Genomic DNA, 10638 nt, shown 5'->3' with positions numbered 1-10638 from the left:
TTCGAACTCTTTTCGGAAGAAAGCCTCAAATGGACATCATACGAACTTTTGGGTCAACGGCGTTCGTGCATCGTCATGACGCTCAACGTAGTGGCAAGCTGGATGATCGAGGTCGCAAATGTAGGATGGTAGGGTACGTGGACGGTGGTAAGGGATGGGTATTCTACGACCCGGGATCAAAAGTTTTGCTTAAGACAGGCATTGCGGTTTTCCCTTACGAAGATAAATTCATTCATAACTCACCTGAGAAACCCACGGCAACGTCGTCACCCTCTTTGAACAAAATCTTGAACGAACTTCCGAAAAAAGGTAGCCTTCAATTCATTGTCAACGCATTGAGTCTAGGAAACTTTGAAGGAGAGATTAAGGTGCATGAAGAAGATCAGCAAACAGAAAGCGTCACATCAAGATTTAATTTGTCGGCAGGCTTGAAAGAGCCATTAACTTGGAAGGCAGCAATGAAAGATGAGCATGCGGTAGAGTGGCAGAAGGCAATGGCGACTGAGATGAAGGCGATGGATGAGATGGGAGTTTGGAAAGTCATTGATGCACCAAAGAATGTGCACACTTTGGGTTTAAAATGGGTTTTTAAGTACAAACAACTCGATCACTTAGGCAACCCAATTAAATTCAAGGCGAGACTGGTGGCACAAGGTTTTAACCAACGTGAGGGAATAGATTACGATGAAACGTTCGCACCGACAGCTTGCTTGGCATCTTTACGTTTTATACTCACGTTAGCAGCGAGACTTGGATGGCCGGTACATTCATTCGACGTAACGGCGGCGTACCTTCACAGCGACATTCTCGACAAGATTTTCTTTCGAATACCACCTGGGTGCATGGAGGAGGCGAGGAAAGCGGGAAAGATATTGGAGGTAGTGAAAGCTTTGTACGGTACAAAACAAGGAGCAAGGAGGTGGTGGAAACACTTCGAGAAGATCTTGATCAAACTAGGTTTTAAAGCAAGTCAATTTGACCAATTGTTATATGTATGCAAGAGGGGTGATCAGCTGTGTATCGTGTGGGCTCATGTAGATGATGGAGTAGTTACGGGTAGCAGTGTGGAGTTACTGAGGGAGGTGGCAGAGGCTATGGCGAGGGATTTGAAGTTGAGGTGGTCAGAGACGCTAGAGTGCATTATAGGTGTAGACATCAAGAGGTTAGAAGACGGATCATTCGAACTTTCACAGGCTGGATTGACGACGAAAATCATCAACCAATTTTTGGAGGAAACCGGTAAAGCATCGACGCCACTGAATGCATCCAACTTACCGACGTCACCAACCGACGAAGAAGAGTCAATCAACAAGACGATGTATCTGTCAGTGATTGGATGCCTGAACTACCTGGCCGTGGCAACGAGACCCGACTTGACCTACGCGACGAACTTTCTTGCACGCTTCTCAGCAAGGCCTACCTCTCAACACTGGAAAGCGATTCAGGGAGTACTCAAGTACCTGAAAACGAGTGGTTGTCTCACGTTGAAGCTCAACCCGTTGAGGACCGAAGTCAAGACCAGTCTCCATACCTACGTTGATGCTAATTAGGGAGGAGAATACTCGAGGTCCGTACACGGTTTTGTCACTTACTTCCTAGGATGTCCTCTATCTTGGACATCAAAAAGGCAAGGGTGCGTAGCTACGTCAACGTGCCACGCGGAGTACATGGCGTTAGGAACGGCGGCAAGGGAGGCGGTGTGGTTGAGGAACTTAGTAGGAGATGTGATCGGTGAGATGGGACCAGTCAGTTTGTTCTGTGACAACACTTCAGCTATTCATGTATCAAAAGATAACTCATCCAATAAAAGAACAAGACATACAGATAGAGAATTTTATTATGTCAACGAACAATTATTCAAAGGAACAGTTACACTTCATTGGATAGCTTCAAAACAACAGAAAGCGGACATTCTAACAAAAGCGCTGGGACCTCAATTATTTGATGAAGGAAGAAAGAACTTAAGTTTGAAATGATGTTTTTTTAGTTTTTTTGTTTTATGTTTCATTTTTTTATCTCAAGCCTGTTAAAGGAATAGTTCTGGCTGAAATTACCCCGTAGATGAGGTAAACAATTCCAGTATAGCTGGTGAAAGGATCTTCTATCTCGGTGGGACAAATTCCAGAATAACTATTGCCTAATTTTTTTTTTATCATTGTTTTTCTTATATTTTTTTCATGTTATCGGGTGCTGGTGACTTGTCGTGGGGGGGGTGTTGTAGAGTCAGAGGTGTACACGACTGCGCACCAGCAGGTCACGTGCAGGTCGTACAGTTGTTGTAGATATAGCGCACTCAGCTCGGCGACGGCTTCCACATCATCACCATTTGTGGAGCCGAAGCCGTGTTAGCTAACGGAGTCTTCCGTCCTATCGTTAATAGGTAAAACATCATCACCATTTGTGGAGCCGAAGCCGTGTTAGCTAACGGAGTCTTCCGTCCTATCTTTAATAGTACCCCGGGCGCGTTGATCAATCATTTGTACATAAACTCTAATTCATTTCAATCTCAGTGTCAATAAGATCTCCACCGTTTCCTTTTGAGTATCTTCCGAGTACTGCTTTATATAGCGTTTGTACGAGTTCCCGGCCCACCGGCCTTGTAATTTTATCGCTTCTATAGGAGAGCCGTGAAAGTTCAACAAAGAGGCACCCCCGACCCTGAAAGAATGGCCAGTTGGTCCTTCCGACCCCTCTTGTTTCCATATTTCTGATAGTGTATTCATCACGTCGGCTTTCGATAGCAACCATCTTTGACCATCCCTAACGTACGAGAAGAGTGGGTCTTCCTGCTTAATGCGGTTGACTTCGACTGTTGATCTCAATGCCTTCACGGGATCAAGTCGAGTAGGCTGTTTCTTCAATTTTAGGTATTGAACTTCATTCATCTTCGCCGTTTTCGCTTCATGAATTGCTAACTCTAAGTTGCCTTCTTCCCGTATCCGTTGTAAGTCTTTTAGGACTGGTACTCGTTTCCCTGGTTTGTCCGATACCAGCTCACCCAAACGAGCTAAACCCCAGAACGCTACCAGCGAGACTGCGATTATCGCTCTCGCCTTGTTTCCTTTATTCTCTAAGTCGTTCAAGGCTTGAGCTAGGTGTTTCACCAATACCGGTTGCTTCTCTTCTGATCTCTGTCCAAGTGACGTTGAGACCTCTCCCAATCGGCTCTCCTTCCTTCGGATCTCGTACTTCTTCGACGCTTTCAGCGAAAGTTTTACCACGTCCTCATCTATTTCCGGAAACTTTTGCTGATGTAACTTATGCCATGTCTTTAGTCCGACTAAGTATTTCCTGATGGTATCCGATTTGACCGCGTGACTCGAGGTTTCTTCTGGGTTTTCCCGTTCGCTTGCCCACAACACAAATTCGTATATATGTTTGGTTGAGGCCGGTAAGCAATCTCTTCTACTTCGTCCTTCCTCTTCGTTAAACTTTAAAAACTTTTTGATTCCAGAATTATACAACTTCATCGTATCCTCCGCCCAACCACCCCCAATGATATGCTCTACTAGCTTCTTATCTGAGATAGTTGTCGATCCATCTAAACCTTTCTTTAGCTCATCAAGATTCGGTGGTTTCTTGATTTTCGGGTGTTTAGGGTCATCTCTTGATCGGTCCATGTCTGTCAAATTCTTGAACGATTAGGCCTCGTAAATCGGTAGGAAGGGGGATGTGTATTTGTCTGCGTAAGTCTTCCTCGGAATTGTCGCCTCTTGACAGTGCATCCGCCGGGTTATCTTCCGAAGTCACTCGTGTTTCCTTTATATCACACTGACACTCTGTTAATAAGTTTTGAATTAATTTCCATTCCTCATTCACAGATCGATCTTTTGATTTTCTGTTTCGCACTACCCCTTCCGTGGTAGTATTATCAGTATGTACTATAAACCGTTTCCCTTTTGTTTTATACTTCAGTTTCACCATCATGACTCCCAGCCGTATAATGACAGTTTCGGCCCATGCGATTTTTCTTGCTGATTCCGTAGGTTTCAAGTTGTAAGTTTCCCAACCTTCTATCAAACGGAACATCGCCCAGGACGATCCCACTCGCACCCCAAGGCCAAATGAAGTGGATGCGTCCCCATACCAGTCTAATTCGATCGGCGTTTTATCAGGTATCATCTGCATGTTATCAAACGTATCTAAGGTATGAACCCAATGTGTGAGATCTTCCTTTACCTCTTCGGATAGATACTTTCTTATCCACTGATTCCCCCATTTCGTTTTATAGTGATGCATCGACCTCATATATGGCTTCATATGCGGGAGGATCAGGATCGTATGGCATAGTCTTCCTACAAAACCTTCGAAGTCTTTGTAGGATATCTTCTCTTTTGAGGTTAGCATCTTCTTCGTCTCTTCTCGTCTTGCTTCAAGTTTCTCCGCTGGCAATTGCACTGTGTGGTTAGTTCCATTCCAAATGAAACCAACATATTTCTGTTCAACGCCGAACTCGTGGTACTTAGTTTCGTTTGTTTTTACTCCTAATTTGTTGCTGATCTCCACTACATGTTTCATGCTGATGCTTGAATCCGGCCTCTTTAATAGCATATTATTGTCTACCCAGCGGAAAATCCTCGGGATGCCCAATCGACGCTCTATGATTTCTTTCCACGCATCCGCCGGACGCCCAAAAATTCCACATCCTGCTACTCCCCCAAAGGCGACCCGAGTATCTATCCACAGTCCATCTTCAAAATCCTTCAGGATCAGGTAAGGCCATTGGTCTGGGTCCGTTGGGATTTGGCGATACGCCTTCTCCCAGTCAAAGATTGCGAGTAACCACGCCCCGGGATTCTCCTTGAAGAAATTCACCACCTTCTGGAAATCATCCCAGGTTGTCTTGAAGTGTCTCTTGTTGACAAAGGAGTTAACTGATGGAATGCTCTTCTTCTTCTTCTTAGGGTACAACAGATCATGGATAACCCTGAACGTCCCGTTGCCATTTATCGTACTTCCCATTGGGCTTGACCTAAAGAAGGGGAACCATTCCTTCACTTGTTCGTGTGAAAATGGTCCATAAATTAGACCTTCTCTCTTTTCTTTCGCTAACATATTTCTTATTTTTTGTCTTACTTCAGCTGCCGATTCATGGTTATCTGGGGTGAACCATGGAAGGTCTTTTATCCGATGCTCCGGGATGCCTTGTGGGAAACCATATCGAAAACCATCTAGCACGTCTTGATATCTTTCCAGGAGCCCCTTGGACAGCAGTTGACGATGCCATTCATTGACGTTCATTTCGCAGCGTACCCTACAAGGCCATGGTCTACTATCTTCCGGTCTGTGGATCTTCCTAACATATAGACTCCTCTTTCTTGCTTCTGTTTCTTCTGCTGACTCCTCTTCTCTCTCCTCTGTTTCACTCTCTGTCTCACTCCCAGATTGTAGGAATTTATCTCTCGCCCCATAATCGTCACCATCGATACTCAAGAGATCACATTCCTCTGCACTTGATTTGTCTGACAGGGAATCGTGTTGAGAGCTATTTCGATCAGAGTATTCAAATTCTTGTTGTTCTCTGTAGTAGGGTAAGGGCAAGGGCAGGTACAGAATTGGTAAGTTTCACTCTCACTTTAATCATTTAAACTGTTCTTATTGAACTCATTGTCCGGCAAAGGAAATGGACTGATGGGCTGGTGGGACATGGGACGTTTGGGACAGAAGGAGGAGGATGATGGGACGTTTGGGACGGGATGTTTGGGACAGAAGGAAGAGAATGAAAGCATCTGCCGTTGGGCTTCATTTCATATGGGCTCCTTTTTGGTCTTTTTCTCTGTGAGACTCACTTCCGCTTATTATTTTGCGACACATTTCCTTTTGCGTGAGTCTTGGCTGATGACGTTCCACCACCACTTCGATAATCATCTCTTCGATCATATCGGTTATCATCTTTTCGGTCGTCTCGTTCATAACGTCTTGGAGACCTCGATCTTCCTCCCCTTGATGGGGACCCGGATCGATCCCTGCCGGGAGACCACCTGTCGCCGCCTTTTCTGAATCGGTTACTAGGTTCACGATTGTCTCGGTCTCGGTCGTATCGGTCGTAGTCTGAGTAATACAGCTGTTCCCTTAAAGCTTGATAAATTTTCAGATGTTTGCTTGGGCCCTGCCCTATTTTCAAACATAACATGTGATTTTTTTTTGATAATCACCTGGTAAATTACAAATAAAAAAAATTAAATTAAATTCAAAACCCTTTGGGTACCGGGCAGAAACCTTGGCTGTCACTCACCTGGCAACCTTTCACTGGTCACACAGCTTCAATCGTTCTTCCCACCCATCCACGTCATCGCATCTCGGTGCATCTTTCACCACTTCTCTCAAGTATCATGTTTCGCAAATATTCTACCGACATGAAGGTTCTGGCTGTCAGAATGCTTATGAGTGGAAAATCATATACATCCATCAACCTCACCTTGTGCTTGGATATCTCCGATCAATCCTTTGTTTGATGGAGCCGACTCTTTCACAGAACCCGTTCTGTCATCTGCGATCCCAACTTCTACAAGAAGCGTGGAGCTCCAACGATCTTATCTGCCGACCAGAGAACCTTCATAGCCGAAATTCTCGATATCGATCCAACTTTATATCTAGATGAGATGGCCAAGCAACTTCTTGACGTTCACGAGACTACCATCTCAATATCAGCGCTTGCAATTGAAGTGCGAGATCGTCTTGCATTGACGTTGAAGATTGCTCGCACAGTCCATCCGAACCAGTCTGAATACATCCGATCAGAATATCTTCACATAGTGGCTGGTATCCCAATCAACACATTGATCTTCCTAGGTATGTAATCTCATTTTGATTCATTTGATCCTAACAAGCTGACATCCTTCTTGTGTGAATACAGATGAGAGTGCAGTAGCAAAACGTAGTTTGCATCGCAAGCGTGGACGAGCAAAACGCAGACATCACACCAAAAGGCTTTTACGGCCAACGTTCTCCAACCGTTATAGCTTATTACCGGCGGTCTCACTCAGCGGTTGCCTTGCTCTGATGGTACAGGAGGGATCGGTATGTTGAGCTGATTTTGAAATGTTCTTGACCGACTATCTGGTAAGCTATTGATATAGTCTTTCATACTTCCAACTAAATGGATGCTGACCATCTTCCTTCCTATACAGCTTCCAATGACCAATCCATGGCCTCAAGAAAATAGCTGCATTGTCATGGACAATGCATCAGTTCATCATGGTGGTAATATCGAGTTATTGTGCTCTCGAATGGGGGTTCGGATCCTCTACCTTCCTCCTTACAGTCCGGATTTCAATCCGATTGAAAAGGCATTTGCTGTGATCAAGGATCGCCTTCGTCGTACTCAAATCTTGACCACAGCTCAAAACGCAGAAGAAGAGGCCGAAATGATATATATGGCTGCCTTGGAGGTCATTACTCCAGTATTGATGCGCTCTTTATATCAAGGGTCTGTATACTTGTAAAGGAAAGGTCTTAAGGTGAGTACTTGAACTTCTGGCTTTGAATCTTGGTGACCTCTCATACGCAACTAACCATATATGACCTTGTTTTGAACCTACCATTGTATGTACGATCTTATCAAAGATTTATTTCACTTGAATTGCTGTATTCTACTTCTTTTGTGAAGTTTGCTTTTTGTCGAATGTCATCTGGTTATGTTTCATGAATTGGTCTCATTATTTTACTTCTCCTGTAAAGTTTGTTTTTTATGGTTGTCTATTTCAATGAATCTCAGGTATATGTAGAAATTTATACATAAATTATTGGCTTGGGAATTATAAAAATTTATCTTTAGAGAAATGAAGTATCTCTGAGATTGTACAGTACGTTGAATTATCTATCAACCAACCTAGAAAACAAAGTACCTCCTTGCTTTGGTACACTTCAAAAAAAGAAGAAAGGAAGAATCAAAAATGAAAGTTACATGATACAACTTTCAATGAATGAGGAGAGTGATGCAATGGAAGTACTCAAAAGAAGGGGTGCACTTCAAGTTATGCAGATGCTATCCACAACACCCTGGAGAAGCTGACATATGCATGTGGTCTGAGACAATCCACTAGGGATCCAGTTTTCCTTTGCGTCAACTCTACTCCAAACCTGGGATTTGAACCCAGGGACATCTTTCTTAGCCAATAGTCTATACCACTAAACTATGGCCGCTTAAGATGTGTCCTACATAATTATTCAAAGACTCACTCTAAATGTTGTCTCTTTATCATTGTACACCACAAATACAAAATTCATCAAAACAGGGAATAAAAAGCAAACAAACCAACATCTGATAGATAAGATTGCCAAGTACCCAACTATACGTGAACCCTGGTTTTTATTTTCATAATGACTACAAGGCCAGACTCCTTTACAGAGAATCTACAAAATCAATCAATTAAATTCTTTATATATATATATGTGTTCTGTGTTTAAATAGAATAAATCTGGCTACATGGATTAAAAGTAGATTAATCTTCAATTGGTGTAAATCCACCAAGCTCAATGTCCCCACTCACACGAATTTGAAAGCGAGGATATGCTAAGATAAGTTTAGTAGCAGCACCAATTGTCAAACCTTTATTTTCAAGATAGATAGGAGTCATGAACTCAGTTGGTTTGAATGCGCTCCAATGATCCAATCCCAAGGTCTCCAGGCTTGTTTGAGTCTTATTATCGTCTGGTTGAATACGAGCAAACGTTAAGAAATCTGCAAACCTGCCACAGTATTGCTCTTGATTCATTCGCGCGTCATCGAAGAAGACATCTTCTTGTGTTCCTGAGGTTGATTGAGCTGAGACGGCTGTGATCGGTCCAACATTGTCCAATGGTTCCTTGCCACGTAGGTAAGTCTTGAACATCGGAGTTTTAGGAGGAGTATTCACATCGATATCGTTCTTTCCCAACTTTAGGTGATCAATCTGTGTTTGGTCAAGGTAAACAATCAAGTTAGTATCCATTTGATCAAAAGATGAACATAAGGAAGCCTACCCAGGTTTTGGCCCACACCTCTAATCTGTCGGGAGTCAATCTGAACCAGAAAGTCGAATTTCTAGGATCAAGGTATCTTGCATGATCGACTGCTGAACCACTGTGACCTGAATGTGTTAAACGAATTTCTTGCATCGCTTCTGAGAGTCTCATAGTTGGTTGTGATGAATCCAACTGATCACGACCTGTTGAATTACCATCCTTAGTCAAAAATGCTTGAACTCAATCTTCTTGCTTCTTTTCTAGAATTTTTTTTTGTTCAGCGGCGCCAGGATCCATCATAGATAACCGAATAAAAGGCCAATGATCATCACCATCATCATGTAAATTTAAAAAGTCGATGAACTTTTTGAAACCACTAGGTTCGTCAATGTTCCACTTCTTGACCATTCGAACACTAGTTCGGTCCATACCATACCAAGTGAAATGATCTTCCGGGAATCGCTTGATGTAATCGGTCATATTGTGAAGCATGTTGTCGAGTTTGGGAAGGGCTAGCTCTTTGAAATCTTCAGGTGTAGCATCGTTATGATTCACAATGAATGAGAAAGTTTTGTCGGCTTCTGAGTTCGCTTGTTGTCCTCTCTTCCAAATTAGGACAGGAGTTGTTGCTTTTTTCTTTGATTGAGATACTGACATCGCCTTCTCTTCCTGAAAAAAAAGATCGTAGGAAGTGTAGATACGTATAGTTGTTTTCTCACTACTGTCGGTTCCAGGAGTACCTTCATCGGACTCTGATTCAGTATGTTTGGAAGATTCCTCAACAGGTTTTTTCAATTGCTTCTTTGCATGATGACTCCGTTTGACTTCTTTTGCCTTTAAGGGTTTCTTTAGGATTAATCTATCTGATTTTCAAACGTTGTTTGATGAAGTTGATTTTGCCGCTGAGTGCTTTTTCTTCTTAGCCCCTGGTTCAAAACCAAGGAATCCAATAAAATTCAGTCTGACAGTTTTTATACACAAAGCTGGAATGAAAAAACTAACCTCCTTTAGAAGACTTAGACTTCTTGACTACATCAGCAAAGTCTAGCTTCTCATCCCACTTCAACACATCTTCGGTTTTCTCTAACAGCGGCTTCTCATCCTTCACTTCTAACAACAGCGCTTGGTTCTTCTTTTCACGAGAATGGTGCTTATGGTGCTTATTCTTTTTTGATTTTTCTTCTTTGACAGCAGGTTGATGGGTTTCAGTCGGAGCAATTGGTTCGGTCGGTACTTTGCGATCAACTTTTGGTCCAGTCATGTTTTTGGAGGTGTGCTTGGAGTGCTTAGAAGTACGAGGAAGGTCTTGAGACGATTGATTACGATGTAAAATGGTTTGATGTTGATCAGATATTGCTGAAGTTGTTGATTTTGGACAAGGCTTTGGTCAGTATGGGTCTTTCTGAGATCGATTGAAGATGCAAGGAATCCTGCTCACCCATGGTTTTTGGATCCTTGTCTTTTCCTGTAGCCCATGAAGTTGCAGCAATTTTCTTTCGCTCCTCTGTAAAACCAAATTGTTAGAAATGCAGATAGATGAAATCCAGGAAGCATAAAAACTACTTACTGGTTTCATTCTCATCAATCATTTTGTCAGTGTTCTTCTCAAGTAAAGCAGCTTCATGTGCTATGAGTGAATTCACATCAGCATATTGAATTGATGTATAATTCAACAGTGTGAAAGCTTACCAT

Source organism: Melampsora larici-populina, assembly GCF_000204055.1.
Source record: "Melampsora larici-populina 98AG31 unplaced genomic scaffold MELLAscaffold_87, whole genome shotgun sequence".
Taxonomy (NCBI): domain Eukaryota; kingdom Fungi; phylum Basidiomycota; class Pucciniomycetes; order Pucciniales; family Melampsoraceae; genus Melampsora; species Melampsora laricis-populina.
This window is presented reverse-complemented; position numbering follows the sequence as displayed.